This window comes from Zonotrichia leucophrys, chromosome 4 (assembly GCF_028769735.1).
Source record: "Zonotrichia leucophrys gambelii isolate GWCS_2022_RI chromosome 4, RI_Zleu_2.0, whole genome shotgun sequence".
In the NCBI taxonomy this organism is placed as follows: Eukaryota; Metazoa; Chordata; class Aves; order Passeriformes; family Passerellidae; genus Zonotrichia; species Zonotrichia leucophrys.
The window spans coordinates 24,559,091-24,579,655 of NC_088173.1; the positions used below are offsets into that span (position 1 = coordinate 24,559,091).

Sequence of the window (20,565 nt, forward strand, 5' to 3'; positions counted from 1 at the left end):
TTCACATGCTTTGTAACATTTATATTGTTTAAACACAAAATATTGGTTGCTGCACCTCCATATTTACCTTAGCTGTTGAACAGTACCCACCTCATTTTCTTGTCCACAGCCCAGCAACGATGTTAACTTTTATATCTGCCAAATCTTCTGAACCAAAATATCTTTCAAAAACACAGCAATAAGTCTAAACATGTATATGGTTGTTGGGTTCAGAGAAAACCTTGCTCAAGCGTTAGGTGGCAGGCAGAAGTTTACCCAGGCAGGCTCTTTATGTTGGCAAAAGTGCAATGCTGAGCTTTCACAGCAAGTAGGTAAACACATAGCTATGTGCAGCAGGTAGTCTGGCAGCACAGGCAGTAGTGAGAAACAATGTCAGGACAACCTTGGCAAAAGGAGCTCTGTGGGTTTGAACAATGGTTGTGGGCACAGGAGCTGAACAGCCCAAACAACCATAGCAAAAAGCACCTACAGCTCGGTGGGAGCTCAAAGTGCTCAGAGCTCGAGTGTGCCAGCTGTGACGCTGTGTCCTCCACCTCCACACTCACAGGGACACTCTATTTGACTTTCCAGCAGTCAGTTCCAGCAGTTCAAAACCTGGAAACACCCAATGGCTGAACTTCACCCAGTAAACATGTCCTTCCAGTCCTCAGCAAGGACACTCATTTGCTGATTGCCTGCCAGCGCTCCTATTTAAAGAACTGTTGTTATTGGAAATAGCTGAAACCTTTCCACAGCAGGGATTAAGTGCTCCCTGCACCTTGTGCCTTGCCTGGAGGAATGCATCAATTCCCAGCATGTGCTTCCACAGCAGAGTTCTACCACAGCCACAGTAACATGTGTTATCTGCCTGCAAAGTCCATCAAACCCCTGGATGGGCAGGATCCCCAGACAGTCCTAGCAAGCAGCCACTCTGGCTCAGCCCAGGCTTTCCCCAAGCCTTCTCCCTGAAGTGAAAGGTTTTATACATGACACAAAGCTGTCTACCTTTACCCTTCATCTCCAAAAACAACTCTCCTAAGCTTCCTCTTAGACATCTCTTGCAGGTTCAGGCCAGATGCCCAAAGGCCCTTATGAGCCATTGCCAGGCTGCTCATAAGCAAATGCTCAGCACTGATGTAGGTTAGATTTCTGCAAAAATGACATTCTCAGGAGACCTTGTTCATACACTCCTGCATGAATGTGAGTCTTTTCAACTGGCATCACAACTTAAGAAGCAACAACTAATGAAAGAGGAATAAAGCAGAACCACTCATATGCACAATTTTAAGACTCTCCCAAGCTGAACTGGGAAATACAGGACATTCATTTCTACAAGAAAACACATCCATTTTACGTTACAGGAAGCCAACTACATTTTTGTGTATGCAAAAGCAAATTAGGAGACAGTATCAGAAACTATAATATAATAACCATGTGAATGCATCTGTCTGTTAAACAAAAAAAAAGCCCTTGGAAAAAAATCTGGCATCAGGAGAGATAAGAACAATATCGTCTTAAATCAACCCCATTATTACTTGGATTGTGATAGCCCCTGGAATCTCTTTCAAGTACCAGAATTCTGGTGTGATAGGCACCTGCTACACAGCACACAAGCTCCCTTGCAAACATAGGTAACCCGTATCTTAAGGCCAAACACAGTTAGACTGTTGCTATGTGACTGTATCTGTGACACTAAGCACTTTCTAAACTAGGATGTAAGTCTGCATAGCCAGCCATCAATTTAGATAAGGAGTGTCTTTGTAAAGAAAGAGGTGCAAGAGAGTGGCTCATATAGTATGAAACTCTTGCAGTCAGGAATAGGGGCAGATCTTAGCATCCTCTTTCCTTTGCAAACTCTGTAAGTGGATATAAGAACTGCCTGAGATTTTAGAAATAGTCCTTGTGATAACTATGACAAGATGCACCATGTTGTTACTGAAACAGATTCTCCATGTAGTTTTCCTAAGTGATAAAACCCATGAGAGGTGTATGCAGAGTAACCGGATATAAGCACTGATATTACAAGGAATTGAGAAATCCTAGTGGAAAGCCAGTTACAAACAGGACATGGAGACAGCCCTGCCTCAGGTACATAACTTCTCTAACTCAGATTCCACAGTGTGTGGCTTTTAGGACGTATTCCAAATAACTTAAATGCTTTTGGAAGGTTGATGAAACAGTAGTCATTAGGTTTTTGGCAGGTGGAGTCCACTTGAGTTAAATTTTATTCACAATGTATTGTTTTTTCACTGTTTGTATCTATTGCTTCTGACTATTCCTTTTTACAGTCCACAGAAGAGAAGCCTCTTTTGCAGATACCAGTAATGTGCTGGATAATTCACCCTGTGAGCTGTGAAACCCATTGTCCAGGGTGCTACAGTTGTTAATATTTTACAGGCATTCCAGGAGAGTGGGACAAATTCCTGGTGAATAAATTTATTAAAGACACCACCTCTACCAGGAGCAGAACTGGAAGCACAAATTATTGAATGCAGAAGATCATTTTGAAGAGTACCACGATATCTCTGATCCATTCTTGTGCTCTTCTGTAGGCATCTACTGTCAGCAACCATCCAAATTATAAGGCTAGGCTAGATTTACCTTTGATTTGACCCAGACAAACCTTCAAATTACTCAGAGCAGGCATCACAGAAGCCTCATAGTAGCCACTCCTTTTTGGCATAGTTAATTGCCATGAATGGCTTTACAGGGCTGCTTCTTTGCAAAAAGAGGGCCACTTTGCAAAGCTGGGCCATTTAGGGATGTCAGGTGAAAAGAATCCCTCAGACATTTGCCTTATTACACCACTGTTGCATGAGAACTGCCACTCAGGGCCTTTAGCATTTCATTTACCCATTACAAGTAACACAAACAAGACTCCCAACAATGGTGAATGACTAAGCATCACCCCAAGCAGAGAACCTTTTATAGTGAATATAATAATAACCTAGCACTTCTTTTCCCTCTTCCTCTTACCTTTTCAAATTTACTTCATCCTTAAGAAAAAAAAAAAAAGAAAAAAAGAGACTTCCAGTGATATTTCCTTTTTCTGGTTTCTCTGCATAGGTACTCTGTATTATTAATGTATTAAGCAATGTCATAGAGCTTGGGGAAATGATGCCTTGATCACTGTCCTGGTTCTTCTCGTTTAAAAGCTGCACACCTTCATCATCAGAGGTCCCTTCAGACTGTGCACATCTTCAGAGCAGGCTGTTCAGAGGATAAAGGCCACCATACAGGAGCACAGATAAAAACCCATCCCAAAAGTTAAATATGGGAAGAAATCTTCCTGCTTTTACAATTAACTGTATTCAAGACCGTGTAATATGTCAGCTTCCGATAAGACAAACAAATTTTAAACTGTGCCAACAAAGGAAATGGAACTACTCTTTTTTTCTTTTTTTTGCAAATCCACCTTACTATACAAACATTTTTGCATGCTCTAATGTAATCTGGTTTTTACTAAGTTTTATAGGATGGAATAGTAAAACCTAATTAAAATGAGGAAGCTAAGGGATGAGGGGATTCTCTGCCTACACAGAACATATAGTGCAATTCTTATAGAACAATCCTCCAATAATAAACGTCTTCCTTTTCTGTGTAATAAAGGGTTGCATTTATCTCCACTGAGAGATTTTAAGTAAAGGATTACTTTTGTAAACTAATGAAAAATTATTTGTCTTTAATTAGGAACTAAGTATCTCAGAACATGTCTGTATTTTACAATCAAAATTTATTTCCAGCTGCTTTAGATGCAAGACAAAAAGTTATCACTGCTTATTTCATAAAGACAAATATTCATGGCACAACACTTAATTTTATCTTTCTTATATTTTCTGAGCTGAGATGCACAAAGATCTGCTGCTCCCAAAACTACTCAGAGCAGACTAAGAATTATGTAATAAGAGAAGAACCAGTTCTTCGAAGAGGATCCAGTAAAACTTAGAAGCACTTTGGAAAGACCACATATTAACCCATATTGTAGTACTATGTCAGAGTAACACTCAGGAGAAAAAACCACCATCAGATGCTATGAAATAATCTGTGGCACTACTTAACATGTTGGCCCTAGGCTTCCTAACTTCAGCACAGTGCAATTACTTGAGTTCTAGATATCAAATTTAATCTGCTTTCAAGATAAAAACAAAAACAACAAAGCAACAACAACAAAAAAACCCACCAAAATAACCTAGAAACAGTATACAAACCAGCACCTGCAGAGGTTTATCTTGTGGGAGTTAATCCCTGAAGGTTTACATTAACACTTCCACCAGTAGAGGGATTACAGGAGAGAAAGTTGTAGAAGGGAATTTCATGAATACTGTTTCCTTACTGGAAAAGGAACAGAAAAAGCAAAACCAAATCAAAAAACCTGTGTGAATGCAGAGAAACATGGCAGCTTTTCCTCTTCATGAGTTTATGTATGTTGTAAATGGCTTGCTCCTCAGTCCTGCATTTTCATTCCTGGGGGTCATTTTAGTTCCTAAAGAATTTTTAAGTAGAGGGATTTACAGTATTTGCAACTTACAGCTGTTCACAGAAGAACCAGGGGGCCCCAAAGACATCATTGAAACTGCTGACACCTGCTCTTTTGGAAGTCCCATTTCTCACAAAATATGCAAGTTCTCAAATAGTACAGATCATGGGGCAAATATGGTTGGGGCTAAATATGGGACACTTACTGTCTCTCCAAGGACCACTACAGAGATTAATGCATTCAGAGGCACACAAAACCCATAATTGTTGGGATCTTTTCAAGAACATTTCCAAGTTCAGCACAATCTTTTGATGCAATCTGTTGTTGTTCTGCAAGTAATTGTAAGTAAAGCACATTTTCTCAAGATTCCATCACTACTTCAGAGGGCTTTTGCTCTGTAAAAGGTGCAAGAGCATTTTGCACTATCATGTTTTCATACTATTCAGAGTTCTGTAGTGCAAAATAATACAGGCACTGTTCTTCCCTTGCTAAATCAACTCCTGAGCACTTCACAAAACACACTGGTAGATATCACACACCTTCAGGCTCACAAATAACCAGGTTCTGCGGAACTTTGATGTAGAATGAGGCAGACACAGTACACATCATCATAAGGACTATAGCTCTTTTTAAGCCATCAGTCCAGACATGACAAATTTCCGAATTACACATCTGCTGAAGAAGTATCCTCAAAAGTAGCAGAAAGAGAGAGAGAGAGAGAGAGAGAAAGAGAGGAAGGGAAGGGAGAAAGGGAAGGGAGAAAGGGAAGGGAGGAAAAAGAAAAAAAGAAAAAAAGGGAAAAAAAGAAAAAAAGGAAAAAAAAGGAAAAAAGAAAAGAAGAAGTGGGATTGTCATTCTTTGTCTCAAGAACTACAAGAAAAAAAATCAAGAACAGAAGCTCATGGCAGCACAAAACAAATAGCTTTCCATGACAAAAGAACAGAAAGTCACCCATAAATAAACTGATCATACACATATTTAGGCAGCCTAATAACACTTAGACAAATAAATCCATACTGGATTAGGAGCAAGCAAATTGCTGAACAGTCATCTCAAGCATTTAAAATCTGATCAAATATAATTGCGTCTGCTTCAATCCTTATGTCTCTTTCACAAAGAGCATCCACCCTGGCATAAGGACTGAAAATCACCATCCATGTAATTAACCACTCCTACAATGTATCTAAAATTGATAATATTCAGATGGTTTTAAAGTGCGACAGAATGAATAATACTTTTACACACGAGCAATAGTACTGACCACAAAAAGCAGAGTTGTTTGGAGTTCTTCCAGGGGAATATTAAGTATATACAGGATTACAGTAAATTTTTTAAGTCATTTCTCTTCTCTAGTGGCAGGGCATATTCTTATGTTATTGCCACCTAGGTTTACTATTTAGCAATAAACCATCATAGCCATTTCAGCATGAGTTTCTTTTGATGCTTGTGCTAGCAGGGTCACCATGTAATGTAAGAAGTGCCAGAATACAAGCTGCTAACATTTTTCACGTGTCTATGATTGGTCTCTTCTTAATTTAGCTGGGCCTCTTTTAACCCTACTGCAACTAGACAGATGGATAGAGCCAGCCAACATCTACCTGCTACATCCACCTGTTCAGTACCTCAAGAACTATATGTCATTTGCATTTCCAATTTCAGTTTTTCCTTTTGAACGGGATTTGCCTCTGAGTTTTTGCCCTAAAGTCCAGCTAGCAAGTAGGAAGGCTGCCTGGTTGCCAGCAGACTTCTCAGCTGACTAGATCCTTGGCTGTCCCCACAGAGAACATTAGTGACATGTTCCATCATTTGTTTCATGGTATGGTATTCCAGTTATAAACTGTTATCAAGCTAAATTACTGACTTCCAGCTAAAATTACCTTTCAAAATAAGTGATGCCCAATCCACATATAACCAGGCACCCCAATTATTAGAAGGAGTGACATGCAATATGTCCACAGATTGTGGACAGAAAATGTTTAGACAGCCTGTGGTAGAAAACCAAGGCAAATACCTTTAACATTACAATTCATACAATAAATATTTATCTATTTAAACCACAGAAATAAAACATGGTCTTGACAGAAATAAAACCATTCAGAAAGTTTGACATGAAATGCCATTTTCATTTCTCCAAAGGTCAGCCTGAGCTTTGTTCAGTGGAAGGCATTCTTTATTTCAGTTGATCAAAAATAAAAAGCAAGAAAAACGATCTAGTGCACAAAACAGGAATTCTTCCAAATTTCATTTGTTAAGTGTTTGCCACCAAGCAGCTCTTTCCCTTACAGACATGTTAACACAAACCTTACAGCACACCAAGGGACTGCCTGCAATCCATTCATGTCACATAACAAACAGAAAAGCAAGTCCAACTCTAACAGAAGGATCAGAAGTCTTGAAAAGTAAGTAATTTATCAAAAATTGAGATATAGAGAGGTGAAGTACATTTATGTGACTGCTAAGCCCTGCTTGTGTCCCTTCAGTATTTTAAAAACCTCTAAATAGTCATTATTTTCTTTCCTATATTGATTTCTTCCAACAAATATTGATTCTTGTTTTCAGTCTAGTTTTTTTAACAGCCCATGCCACACATTGCACATGGCTAGCTCTCCCCACCTTTGTTATTTTTACCAGGAAACATTACAGAAAACAAAAGAAACCCCTGCAGTCTCTGGAAATAGCATATAATTATAGAGAATTATAATTTTGGTTGAAGGTGTCAGCCAAGTGTAGCATTTGCTACAGTGGATTGCAATCTGGCAGTCACTGGAGTTCTTTAATAACTGAAAAGGGAGCATTTATATATGTTACCCTGCAAAATATGGATGGGCAGAATTCCAGGAGAAATTTTTTAGGGCTTTGGAATTAGTGGCATTTTATAATACAGAATACTGCATTGTCTGTAAACAACTGATTAAATCTGAAGTGTTATTCCCTTATATAATGCCATTGTGTTAAAGAACATTCTTTATAAACTGAACTTATTATTTGCAGTAATATATGCTTGCTGCTGTGTATAAAAAAATAGTACAAACTAGCTACACCTGTATCTTCAGACACATTTAATTCTGATGAGACAACGTGCTTGCCAGCAGATCAAATCAAATGCTTTTACATGTGGCTCAAGGATTTATCCCAACCTACTACCAAGGATTTGTCCTAACCTACTATACCTTGTGCCTTTGTTTTTATAAAAATAGTTCATATGTCTAGACACAGTACTACATGTTTCTGCAAAACTGTGTATGTTTAATACTTCATGCAGATGATTAAATTTCAGCTTCAGTATAGTAACGTACCACACTTTGTTCTCTGGATTAGAACACCCAGTACCTTTCCAGTTAATTGAATTCCTCAGTTTTCCTCAAAGGAATCAGGAGCATCACTGTGTTTGCATAAGCTGTCCAAATTCTAGTTTTGTTATGAATTAATGAAATTCCATTATCAGGCAAAGACAGGCCCAGAATGCTTTCATGATGGCTTCAAGCACCAATTATCTGGGATTTTCCAGTAAACAACTTGAGCTTCAAGCTAAAACCAGGCCTGTCAGAGAAAGAACAGTATCACGGGCTGGGGAAATCCCCCAGCAGAATTACCATCTTGGTCCAGGCATGGTCGAATGCTCCAAACATTGTGCATGCTGCTGGACATAGCAGAATTCAGACAGCACTTGCATGTGCCACCAGATCATGGACACTGCTTGTCTCAAATCTAGCCACAAACACAAGATTTCATCAAATATCGATGCCATGAAAAGGATGAACTTTTAAGACACACATACCTCCACCACTTCTCCAAAGCTTTAAATGTATACATACTTCTAATTTTTATTCTGTGTCGAGAAGGATGCATTCCCTGTCTCCCTTTGCAAATTACATAAAGAAATCAAAAGATATTTCCCTGAAATATCTTGACTGAAATAATTGTTTGCATGGTTTTTATCCTTCCCTCTTCCCAGAAACCCTATAATCAAATCTAGAATTGGTTCTGTCATAAAACCCAATTAAAATTTCCTTCTGGCCCTCAAGCAGTCTTACACATGCTCCTTGAACCAAAGATCTCTTTAGCCTTCTCCCTGAAGAAAGATGTAATTATTAAAGGCCTATCAAAGCCATTTCTCATGAAAAAGGATGAATCTCAAGAACTGAAATGAACCCTCCACGAAGAAAACACAAACCTGTTCTTTATAACCAAATTGTGGGCACTGCAGGTCCAGGTCAGACATGGGAGTGTCTTCACCACTCAAGTTTGTAAAATGCTTTGCTGAGATGTTTGAGGAAACCTTTGGTTTATGGTAAGCAGTTCTGGATTAGGGCCAAAGCACAGAAGCCTTAGTTCATTTTGTTAGGAGCTAACAGACTGATTCCTCCCCCAAAGTCTCTGGAAACAGGGAACAACCTCCTCTTTCTGCTGCCTGTGTTTTTGAGCAGGATGATGCAATCCCAAGACCAGGTACAGCAGCTTTCCAGTACCTTCTCTCTAGAACCACGCTTTAGCTATCATCCATAAAATTACGGGACTAACCTGAAAATAAACAAATTCATACAGATTTTAACAAAACAAACCTTTTAATATGCTTTTCAAACCCTACAGTTTATATTTCCAAGTTTATTAAAAATATTCACATTGTCTAGAAGCTCTCATTAGTATTTCTAGTCAATGTCATTTGTTTTCACACAAGCAGCAATGTGGAATTTTGAGGGAAAAAACTTCTGACTATTACATCACAATAGTTGGCCATAGACTATTATCTAGATAATAAATTCCTTGCCCACAAAAACAAAAAATCCAAGGCTGGAACAGAAAGCAACATTTCTTAAGCTACATCCTTATCTAAGTAATATTTATTTAGTCATTGTACTTTCACAACAATTTTCTTATTTGTCCCCCTGTAAATTAACATTTACGTCATTGCTTTGGCCTGATAAATATTTGAGTTCAGGATGATTTTCTTGGTCTGTTTCTTGCTTCATTCTTAGTATACTACCTAGTATATTATCTATAATTATGCCTCTTTTTTTTTACTTCAACCTATCAATCTGCCTGACAGTCTGCCTAGACTGAATTTTGAAAATAGCAAAATGAACTAAGGGGAGAGTAATCAACCTACATCACTAACCTATGGAGAGCTATGAATCAGGTAATGGCTCAAGTTACACTTCACAAAAGCACCACAGAATATAACAACATTAATGCCAACTTCCAGCTTCAAAAAATGAACCACTGGGAAAAGTAAACTGTCTCTCCTAATTAGACCTTGGCATTGTCCTCTCAGATTTACAGAGTCATTATTTTGCTTTCAATAAACATCACTATTTCTTTCCTAGGCAAACTCCTTGGCTCTGTTTCAATTATTTCTTTTAAATATTAAAGAACAGGAAACATTTGTTTTCCCTTGTCACATCCTGTCTTCTTTACATAGCATCACACAGTCCCCTTTGAAACGCCTGCTCTTACGGCAAGCTGACATGCACAGTTCAATCAAAACATTTGCTATTGTCTTCTGCCAGCTACAAACAAATTTCTGCACAAACACTGAAAAGGTTTAAAGGTTCCGACAGCCGAGCTAAAGCCGAGTTAACACGACTGTCAAAGAAAGGCGGTGTCAAACTGCTCGGCTTCCCCGCTACCACCCTGACTTAAGAAAGAAAAAGAAAGACAAAACAATTCACTCACTCACACAGCAGAGCTCCTGGCAAGAGCTCACTGGCTGTAAAACCACTGCTCTCACAAAATACTCGAAAGCAGAAACAGCACACAAACATTTAGAGATGAGTGTGAAAGGGTAACTTACATTATTTAGAAAGACAGTGGGAAAGGGCTGCTGCAGTTTCTTCGTTATTTTACACTGCTCTCGGCACAGCAGACAACCGAAAAAGTTCATCTAAAGAAATCCCTCCTTTTAATTCTCTCTCTCCCAGTTCATTTACTCTGGAGTCCCTCAGCCTGAAGAGATCCGACAGTCAAAAGTTTATCCCCTTGTATTTCCGAATGATATGGCCGACTTTCCTTGGACACATACCAATGATGCAGTAAAAATAGACAAAAGTGGGGGGGAGGGAAGAAGCAATCTAGCTTGAGCCTGAATCTTCTTAACTCAATGTTTTCTGTAAAAGCTGCTCTTATGTCCGAAGATCCCATTCCTACCCTAACTCGCGGAGCGCTCAGTCATCCATCTGGTTCTCATAAACTGCAAATTACAGGCAAGCCAGGGAACGTACACGGTCCAGCTCAGCAGAACTCCCCAAGCACCGGCCTTACAAGTAACCTGGGGTATACAAAGGCTTTGAAAGCAAACAGCGGGCCCCGTGCCGGGATGGGGGCCCGTCCGCAGACGCCCGAGGGCTCCCCCGGCAGCCCGGAGCGCCACCCACGCTCGGGGCACGGCTCCGGGCCCCGCGCTCCCCCTGCGGAGACGAAGCGGCCCTGCAGCCCTCCCCGGCTCCGCAAACAGCCTGCTGGAAAGGGCAGGGAAAGCCAGAGCGGCGCATGGAACCGGCAACAGTTCAGCAAGTCATTCACAACAGCCTGGTTGTTATAACAGATAGGCGAAGGCTCACCCCCTTACATCCTCTAAATGCTTCCAGGTGGGAAGCAAATCTAATGTGTTGCAAAGTTTTGTTTTGTTTTTTTTTGTTTGTTTGTTTTGGGGGTTTTTTGTGGTTTTTTTTTTTCCTACTGAGGCAACTCAGAGTCAGTGGACAGTTGCTGAACAGGGACCTTCTAGGGTGGTTCAAGCCATTCCATACCAGAATGAACATTTTACCAAAAGTAACAGAAGCAAAGTTTTGATATGCACCCCATGACAGTCCATGCCTCAAAGCCCCCAAGTCACCTTCAGCCTCTATTTTCATCTATTTAAACGTCTAGTGCCCTGATTCAAGTACCAAAGGTTTGAGGAGTCACCTATATTTTTGGATACTTCATGGCTTTTGCATCAGGACAGAATAAGATTCTTTTCCCAATAAAAAAATCAAGCAAAAAAAATGGTGGATAAAAAAAGTTTTGCTATTGCTTAAAATTAAAGTTTTATCCGTATGTTCTTTAAAATAACAAGTTTTATTTAGTTGTTAGTTTAAGCAGAGGACTTTTTCAAGCTTTTCTACTGGGAACAATTTACTCTGCTTGAACAATGAGACTCTGAACAAGGCAGCTTTCACTAAAGCATCGGTGAATCAGTACAGTGAGTCATTAACAAAATAAAAACACCATTGTAAACGCTCTGACTAAAAGTCCTGAGCCTTGTCACTTGCTCAGTTTTTCATCTTAGTACAATCAGGACTGTGCTGATTGTCTACTCATTTGTACCTGGATCCAGGACTGACACAACTGGACTGTTAAAGCCAAAAGCAGGTGAATGATTAAAAAAAAAATCCCCCAAACAAACAAGCAAACAACAACACCAAGCCCAAAAAACAAGGCTGTGTAATCAGTAGAAGCAAAGGAGGAAATTATGAATTAATTTTTTGTGTTCTGCCTGTGCCGTCACAATTCCTTCCAGTAGTTGTGTTACTCATTGAATAATTTCAGTCACATCAGGTAGAGACCCCAAAGGTATTATATTCCTACAGCTTTTGTGAAAAAAAAGGCAGCTGGCCAGATGAGTGAAATACAATCCAGTGATCCAAGAGGCCACACATGAACTCAGCTGTACTATTAGACACCAGGGCACCCCACACAAACAAGAAGCCTATGAGAATAGATTTCATGTGCCCTATGGCTCAGCTGCTACCAAAGTTGGACAACTTTGCCTATATTCTAGCATTTTTCCTCTCTTCTGTTCTCTTGTCAAGGTAGAAAGCAGCAAAACACACAAAATGCACAGATGTCAGCTGAAGCAAAAAATAGTATTGTTTGAAACAGCAATAGGGTTTGGTAAAGTTGAGTTATTCTCCCATTTAGTAATAAACAAGTGGGGTGAACTGACTACCTCCTGTTCTTACTGATATTTCCCATGCCTGATCCTTGTAGAGCAGACTTACAGGCTTGGGGACAGAAGTTATTTCATGGGCCACAGCAGAGCAGTCTTTGTGTGGTTTTCTGAGCATGTAGGTCTCTCCCCACTGTACAAGGACAAGCTGAATGACTGTTATCTTTGGAATAAGAACACTTTTTCTGGTGAGACATGGTAATAACCACTTTCAGTTTGTGGTGCTTTTGCTGACTGAATGTTTTTTCTACCAAAGGAGCAAATGTATTAATTCACACTGATTTCTCAGGTGGTCTTCAAGATATCTGTTCTCTCAAAAAAACAGTTCATTTGCATCAAAGGTAGCTTTCACAAACAGCAATTCCTCAAGAAAACCTCAAGAAAATTCAAGATTCAAAAACAGTAGATCAATTTTAAATTGATCTTCATTTTTCAGGCTCTGAGGATCATCCTTACTCACTAACTTTATCTCCTTTTTTTTTTCATTTTTCATTTCGTCTTTTATCTCATCCTTATGAGGTCCCAGTATCCTACTGTCCATACACAGCTCCTGCCTCCAGGCAGGCCAGCTGTATGTCTCCCCACTATTGCCTGGATCCAAGGCATTGTTTGATGCTCACATTCTCACACTTTGTGAATTTTGGGGCAGTCAAGCCCCATGTTCCTATTGAGCACAGGGATCTTGGCTTTCTGGAGAAATGGAGATGGAAAATATTCATCACTTTGATGGTAAGAAAATTTACTCTAGAAAGCTTAATCTAGGAAAGACTGCAACAAAGAACAGATCAGATAGGAAAAACAACTTTCTAGGAGCAATTTGTATTCTCAGAAAAATGGCAGCTTCCATTTGGGATATTTTCAAATGCCTGTACAAAACTACCCTGTTATTTTCACCAAGATCAACTATGTTACCAATACTAGTAGGACAAGAGTGGAATAGGATGCAGCTTAGATACTGATTATGCTGATTATGTATCTTTATATGTAGATGCTTGAAAGGTTTTTTCAAACACCTTAAATCAAGGGAAAAGTGCTCCTCCTAAGCCAGTGACAGACAGGTTGTGACACACAGGAGATGGCAGAATATGTATCTCTCTTGGTCTGAACTCTGCTCCCATCTAGTCTAATGTGGATGTATTGGAAACACTGCATTGCAAAGGTATAGTTGAAACCAATCTGGTTTCCAACTAGTTTTTTCCAGCTTAAATATTGAGAAAGTGACAAGTGAAAGGTCTTGGTTTGGTAGAGGATGCACTTTCCATTTAATTTGAATCTGTGAAATTATCTAAATGATAGAAGCTCAGAATGGTAGATCAACAAGCCTGGGTCTCACCAAAGGTATATGGCCACCTTTGGTTTTAACACTAGACCACTTGGTGTAGGATTTCAAATATGTTTATGCAGATTTCTAGTCAGTCACAACTGAAGTTCTAGATGAGTCTTCTGATGCAAACAAGCTGGCAGGCATTGTACTGACTGAAAAACCACAGGTCTGATAAACTGAAACAAAACTATCCATGGAGGAGTTCAAGGTGAAGTTTCAGTTCACTTAATGGAATAAAACAACATAGATTTTGGCACTGATGGTAACTAATTTTTAAAAGACAAATTAGCTGTGACATTATAAATCATTTATCACCACCATTTAAAGCCAGCACATGGAACAGCTGCCTTGGGTCTGGGTTCAAATGCTAAACTTCTATTCAGTAGGTCTGGCCTCAAGTATTTTATCATAGCACTTCAGCTTGGTGCGCAGTGACTTGAGTTTGGCAAAAGCCTGTCTCCCTCCAGAAAGACACATAATTGTTTGCTGGTCTTCCAAACAGATATCATGTGATAATCCTTTGCTGCCAGCTGCAACTCTTAGATGAGAATGGGGCTGTTTCAGTGCTTTTGGTATTTTTTTCATGATGTATGTGTTTTGCTTTATAATGTATCACTTCTCTTCCACAGAAAGAAAAATGCAGCTCAGCCAAACCTCAATGCATGATAACCTTGATGTCATCATTGGAGAAGCCCCATGGCTGCTTCTGTTTTCACTACTGCCTGCAGTAGCCCCTGACGGTCCCCAGGAAAGAAAAAGGGAGAATAAGCACAACTAAGCCACTTGTCCCATCAAGTATCACATCTGTGACTGCAGGGATCTGGGCTTGCCTGGGGCACATGAACTTATTCGGAGCACATTGGTTATGGAGACATACACAGCCTGTTCCCTTCTAAGTGAGATGAAATGATGATTCCTTTTTCCCACTTGGAAATCCACAGAACAGGAGTTATCCAGATACTTCATATTCTTTAAACAACTATGCAGTGCATATGCCCCAGTTGTTTTCATCAGTTGTTTCAATCAAATATTAGAAGAACATAATTTCAAAAGACAAACATTAGCCTGTTTTCAAAGGCCCCTGTTCACCTCTGAGTGCACCCTCACACTTTTTACCTCACACTGAGGCACTTGCTGAACTCCCAGTGAACAGACACAGTTCAGTGCCTGACACAAAACTGCCCTGTGAAAAAATGCATCTATTTGCTGCAACCTGAGAGAGGTGAATGAACTCCTCAGTGTCCACTAGAGCTGCAGACATTACGGACTGGAGCAGGGGAAGAAAGACAATTGCAACCAAATGCTCAAACTTCTTATAAAAATACACCATGTATACATCAGGAAAGCCCCACACTCCTCCTGACTGTAGTCCGACTTCAAGGTCTTCAGCCACACTTTTGTGGCAATCACATCCCTTAAATATTTGTGCCCAGCTCACGCTTCTGCTCTGCACTGCTCCGAATCATAGTTTGCTACTCTGAGGCTCCTGTAAAATTGTACTGTCTCAGTATTACTGTTTTCCACAAACTTCCATTCATGCAAACTTCCTTTCAAAAGCAAGTATCCTGGAAACACTGGTGTAAAACATTTTCATATGTCTGCATTCATGAAAAGTTCTGAACCAAAAGTAATGTGTCCAAATCCCTCTTTTTGTTTGAAAACATCATTCATCCAAGAATCAGAAATGTTACCATGTGACTGGTAACACAAAGAAATGAGCACATGAAGAATCACAGCAAACAGTTCAAAAGCAGCTCTGGGCCTGAAGTTGGTTCACAAGATATCTGTTGAACACTGGACACTTTGTTTGCCAAGAAAAATAGAAAAGGCTGTATTTTCTAAAAAATACCCCCATGCTTATATATTTCTTGGCTTAGGCTCTCTCTGACCTTGCCTGGAGCTATCCCCCTTTACAGCACACAAAAACTAGTATGTGTCTGGTTCACCCTGGACCTGTCCTACTTTCCTGCCTTCAAGTACAATAAAGAGAATAAAGCAAGCATGTTGAGACCTTTGCACTGAAGAACCTGAGACTCCAGGGGAGAACAAAGAGCCCCCTGTCTCTCAGACAGCAAGCACTAGGCTGTAGTGAGAAACAGAGAGTAGGAAGAGAATACAGCAGGAGCAAAAAGCTCTGGGGAAGCTCTTAAGGACTGAGAGGCAGGGAGGACAAGCATCTTAAATGGCATGGAATACCGAGGTTCAGGAGGGTGGGACACAGGAGGCCAGGAAAAGAGGTGCCTCTAGGATAGGAAAAGAGTTGCCTCTAGGATAGGAAAAGAGTTGTGGCAGAAATATTATGAGCCTGTCAATTTTGTGAGTGAGGCAAGGGGCACGGATGACAGGGAAAAGCTACATGCTCTCCCTACACAGGCATGAGCTGGAGACTTGGACTAAGGATGAGGGGCCAGAAGACACTACAAGCCAGAGTGAAAGGCTGACAGGCTTGAAGCTGAGCAGAGCTTTGGGGCAGGCAGGGAACAAGGCTTTCTCTACTGAAACTACCCTTATCTACATACCTGTATGCATATAAAAGATGCTGTCCCTGCTCCATCCACATGAACACCTCTTCCCACTCCTGCATCCTCTCTTTTGCAGCCAGAGCCACATCAGCCCTGGCTCACATTTTTTCATCTATGTATTGGAGTGTGACAGTGTAACATTTTCTATAGCCAGTATGATCCAAGGAAATGTTTTGCTGTAGCTCTGGATCCCAAACTGTATATGAGAGTTAAGCATAGATTTCAAAGTGAAAGAGAGGAATGGGTATCAGGAGAAAATTACAGGAGAAATAGAGAGGAAGAGACATCTCTTCGGACAGACGGTCTCAAGAAGGCAATGTCTGAAAAGTGCTGAAGGTTCAGTCACTGCAATGCTGGAGTTGACATTAACCTCATCAAATACTTATCAGCTTGTTCTTACACATTTGAAAACTAATTGAAAAGAAGGCCAAAGGTATCATGCTGAAGTTAAACATCCCAGTCAGAAACAGAAATTAAATCACACATATGGGAAAAGATTGTAATTCTCACAGTCCCATTTCAGTCTTTAAGTAACCAGCCTCTCTATCACCTTCAGCAAGAGTTTTGCCAGAATAAGACCTGCAGAATTCCATGCCAGGATATCAGTATAAAAAATGTTAACTTCTGACAGCACATTAAGGGATTACATTAGGGAGCATGAGGTAAAGTGTCAACTGAAGATGCTGCATAAGATGAAAGATGTCAAGAAGAAAACAAGCCACAGTATGATTTCATTTAGTGAGAGAAACTGCAGTGCACTCCTTGAATTTTAACGGATACAATGCTTCTCAGTTTCACATGCTGTGAACGAGCCGTGATAAGAGGAAAAGGCTGATGACAGCCGTGATAATTTCTTTAGACAGAAGCAAGGAAGAAGAACACAGCAGAAGAATACGTCCTTAATTAGGAGCATTTTATGCTACAAACTAAAATTGCTGCTTTATTAGACCTTTGGGCAGCTACACAGGCTGAAAGAAGAAAACTGAAATACTTAAAAGCTTCTTCATGGTAGAAGAAACCATGGCGTCTATTGTATTTCCTGCCTACTTGAGCACATAGAGGGACACAATTTGTTTTCTGGGCCAGAGAGAGGTGAGCTAGAGAGAGAAATGAGCCATCTGGAAGCTACAATTAATATACCAGTCCTGTGTGTACCCTAAAAGATGGTAGTTTGCACAAATGTGCCTTTTACACACTATCAGAGCAAAGCAGCAATGCAGAGAGCCTGTTCTGTAAGCCAGTAATTCCAATAAGAAGAAAGTTTAGAGCTTGCCAGTGGAGTCCAAGGAAACATCTTCCCAGCATGAGAGCAGAGCATAGCCAGTGCAAGGGCTGGAATGCCACTGAAGGTTGTTTCTTTCAGCATTGCTGGCTAGCACAGAGGCCACATATGTCAGACAGGAGGGAGATGAGTCAAAGGAACCAGTGGAAACTGGTAGGTACTGATGATTTAAAGGCAGCACAGCCTTTCCCTGCCATTCACTCTCTGTCACAGGCAAAGAAGGTATGAACTAATCCCTTTTTCCTGTCTTGACCCAAATTTTCCATTATATTTCAGGCAGGCCACCCTACAGAATGAGATCTGTGGCAAATACCTGGCTGAGAGACTTCCTCTCTTCTCCTGGGGTGAATTTTGCACATAAACTTGCCTAGCAATCCTTTTCTTTCCTAAGAGCAGGTAACTTCTCCAGGTAACACCACCAAATTAAAATGCACACACTAGAGGAAGATCCTCTGCTCCTAATGCATGAGTGAGATCTGGGTACTACAGCCCTGCTGCTTTTGTAATAGAAAAGGCTGCATGCTTAGAGTTTTTCATTTTTTCAGAACCAACCAGCATGTTCCACTTTAGTGGCAACAACATCCCTTACCTAGCATCTAATACCTAGCAAAAGGGATCTGGAGATAAAAAAAAAAGGCCACAATGAAAGCTTTCAAGAGCTTTTATAGGCATAGGTAAAATCTGAGGATATTAGTCAGAGGGTTCAGATCTAAGACAGAAGACAACTTACGCAAGGCGGCTGAGGAGGCAAATTTCAGCCTTTATCCCCATGGAGACCTGAGTTCTGACAGTGTGTGATTTTACAAGAAAATCCATCCAAACCTGACAGAAGGCTGCCATTGCTTCTTTCAGACCCTCAGACTGTTTCCTGTTACCTGACAGTTCAGTTTCCTGGTCAGACTCGAACAGCTGATGGGAGGGAGACATGCAATATTTCACTTACAGGGTGTTCCTTATCATAACCTTAATTGATGTGTGTCAAGCATATAAGACATATTAGCAAAGCACCTGCTAATAATAAACCCTGAGGCAAAAAAGTACCCTTAAACCCTTCTGTTTTCACTAAAAATTCAAATTCCCAGTGTCATGAATTAGAGCTCCAATAACTCAAAATCCTTCGTAATTTAGAGAGCTGTTCCTTCCCAAGATATTGATCCATTTTGGGAGCTGGTCTGACATTCTCAAGGGCAGTGTAGGGGAAGTACAGTGGATCTAATAATCTGGTTACCATGAGTATATTTGGGAAATACTGGTAAGAAGTCAGGGTTTCAGTCAACCGCAAATGAATACCTTTCATTAAGTTCTGAACAACTGAACAATAGCTATATTACAAATGTGCCTGCAGACCAAATACTCAGCCACAGGAAATTGCTGGCAAATGCACCAGAGCAGAGGAAGCAAATGAGAAGAAAATGAGCCACAGTAAGCAGCTCTATTTCCAGCTTCCTTGCAGATTTTATCTCCTTTTGTAGATTGAGCATGATATGCTTCTCTGCTTGCCAGGCCATCTGAAAGCTTTGTTAATGAGTATTAGTAAATAACTCTGTTTTCACAAACTGCCTACTAGCTCAGAATCAAAAAGTGCAATTATAGCTTATTCAGTTCAGAGTAGTTCTTTTATGAAGGATGTTGATTCAGCACCTTGTTTTAGCAAGCCCTGTAAATACATCTTCAAAATTATCTCTCTGGGAGGAAAAAAAAAATCAATTTTAATTTTCTGCCTGTTTACCCCAATGCAAATCAAACAGGCACAGTCTGCCCCTTCAGAGCCAGCCATGTTGTGCTGAGCTCGTGATGCACAAGGGATTTCTTTCTTTAGTCAAGAGACAGACAATGTGGTGAGCATATTGATTCCTCCTAATTATGTATTGCAAGGGCACAGCAACAATTCCTAGGTGTGTGGTGTATCTCATGGCTTTCATTTAGGTTCTGAGATCCTGCTTTCTTAATCTATAGACAAAAACCATCTTTACTAATCAAGGCTTAGTATCTATCTGCTCCTTAGTGTAACTGACTGAAACACTCTGGCTTGTATTCACAGCCTGGCACAGAAGCAGCTTATTGCAGTAATTAGCTTTAATTCATACACTACCACACGTGCACTGTACTGCTGTAGAGAAGGCTCAGACTCAGAGCTGAACAACCATCAGCATCAAGACCCACCTAAATGTACTAAGTACAACAGCTGCCTATCATTTGATCTGTGTTACTATAAAGTTTCTGTCCACCTGTCTCTTAGCCACTGCTTCCTAAACATAATATTGCTTGAGTGGCACTCTGCAATCCACAGCACATTGAATGATGCAATCATTAAGATCCTATAGGTGAGTAGGATTGTTGAGCCAAAAGTTTCCAGGCTGCACCAGGGCTGTCTGTGGAAGCTGTGCACTGCCTAAAACACAAGCAGCACAGCAGAGACAAAGGCCCAACCCCAGAGATTCCCCTACTGAGTACATCCACAGGGGGCAAGCTAAACAAGCTGAAAGGAACATGGCATCAGGCCTTGCTTTGGATTTGCTTTTAATTTATTTTTTTTGGCATGAGCCAAAGCTAATGAAGATCTGATTGCAACTTATTTCCTGTGATTTTAAATAGAGGAATAATGAACATGCTCATTTACAATGACAGGCACCTTTCTCCCCCTGAGGTATCTTGAACTCACTGAGCCCCAGTTATCACATGAAACCTACACACAGACTTGCCTATACTTCAGCAGCAGACTACCTCTGAGATTCTGCATGATGGCCAGCTCTGACACGGACATTAAAACTTTATTTGCTGGTGTAAATGGTAAAAGAGAAAGTCTAAAAAGTCCATAAATATATGCAGTGCAGGTATAAGTTGAAGAATACTGCCCAAAAAGGCAATATTTGAGTTCAAATTCTGAAAATTAGAAAGGGTATACTAAATATGCAAGAAGTCATGCTCATTCCATCTCTACAATCTTTTGCTCTGTGGAGCTGTGAACAATTCCCAATAACAATTCCCAGTAAACAAAGAGGACTGAAATCTCTGACCATGACTTTCTTTTTCTACTGCTAGGTATATATCTTC

At 40.3% G+C, this 20,565-nt stretch overlaps 1 protein-coding gene across 12 annotated transcripts in view; it reads right to left on the reverse strand.

Moving 5' to 3' along the window:
• Window positions 1-20,565, reverse strand: part of TRIM2 (tripartite motif containing 2) — an 87,720-nt gene that overhangs the window by 48,973 nt on the left and 18,182 nt on the right. Inside the window, exon 1 of one of the 12 annotated variants that reach the window (XM_064710834.1) lies at window positions 10,248-10,701. The exons of the other annotated variants lie outside the window; for them this stretch is intronic. The gene's annotated coding sequence lies outside the window, so the exon portion shown is untranslated. Of the gene's footprint in view, window positions 1-10,247; window positions 10,702-20,565 lie in introns of those variants that run through there. 12 annotated transcript variants of the gene reach the window in all.